Genomic DNA, 1,028 nt, shown 5'->3' with positions numbered 1-1,028 from the left:
TTTTATTTGCGGACAGTCAGGGGCACACTCCAACACTCAGACATCATTTACAAACGCAGTAGGCCTATTTGTGTTTTTAGTGGTCTGCCAGATCAGAGGCAGTAGGGATGACAACGCGTTCTATTGATAAGTGCATGAATTGGACCATATAGCTGTCCTGCCTAAGCATTCGAAATGTAACGAGTACTTTTTTGGTGTCAGAGAAAATGTATGTGTGTAAAAAGTACATATTTTCTTTAGTGGAGTAAAAATACAAGTTGTCAAAAATATAAATACTCAAGTAAAGTATAGATACCCCAAAAACTACTTCAGTAGTTCTTCAAATTATTTCTACTTAGTTGCTTTACACCAGTGCCTTTCACGAAAGAACCAGGCCCTTGACTTCTGTCCCCACCAGTAGTCAGACAACAGAAATAAGAATGCCACAATTGTTATAATAATAATAATAAGACATTTAGCAGACGCTTTTATCCAAAGCGACTTACAGTCATGCGTGCATACATTTTTTGTGTATGGGTGGTCCCGGGGATTGAACCCACTACCTTGGCGTTACAAGCGCCATGCTCTACCAGCTGAGCTACAGAGGACTTACAGTAAAATGTTCTTGGCCTGTTCACAATAGTGCTATGGAACAACACTACCACCATGTGGGTATGAGACAAAACAGCATGAGATATGATATTATCATGGGCATTAAATTATCTCCATTATTTCATTATCATGAAATTTCATGTAATATTTTTTGTAACTATCAAAAATATTTCACCTTTAAATCTCATTGATTGTGCTTGCTGATCTGTGTTTTTCGTTTAGCGAAAGGAGAGCAATGATATCAAGAAAACAATTATATCAAAATCATTGTTTCACATCTTTGTGCGAGGGCCATTATTAATTATGGCAAATATAAATGGAAGAAATGTTTCCCTGGCGCGTGGACGTGCGGGCTGTGGGTGTGTCTTATCGTTAAGTGTATATTCCATTTCACATCGTCGTCGTCTTCGTCACGTGGTGTTTTCAGGAGCGGGCTG

This window comes from Coregonus clupeaformis, chromosome 14 (assembly GCF_020615455.1).
Source record: "Coregonus clupeaformis isolate EN_2021a chromosome 14, ASM2061545v1, whole genome shotgun sequence".
In the NCBI taxonomy this organism is placed as follows: domain Eukaryota; kingdom Metazoa; phylum Chordata; class Actinopteri; order Salmoniformes; family Salmonidae; genus Coregonus; species Coregonus clupeaformis.
The sequence above is the reverse complement of the archived record's forward strand: the minus strand, read 5'-3'. Positions refer to the sequence as shown.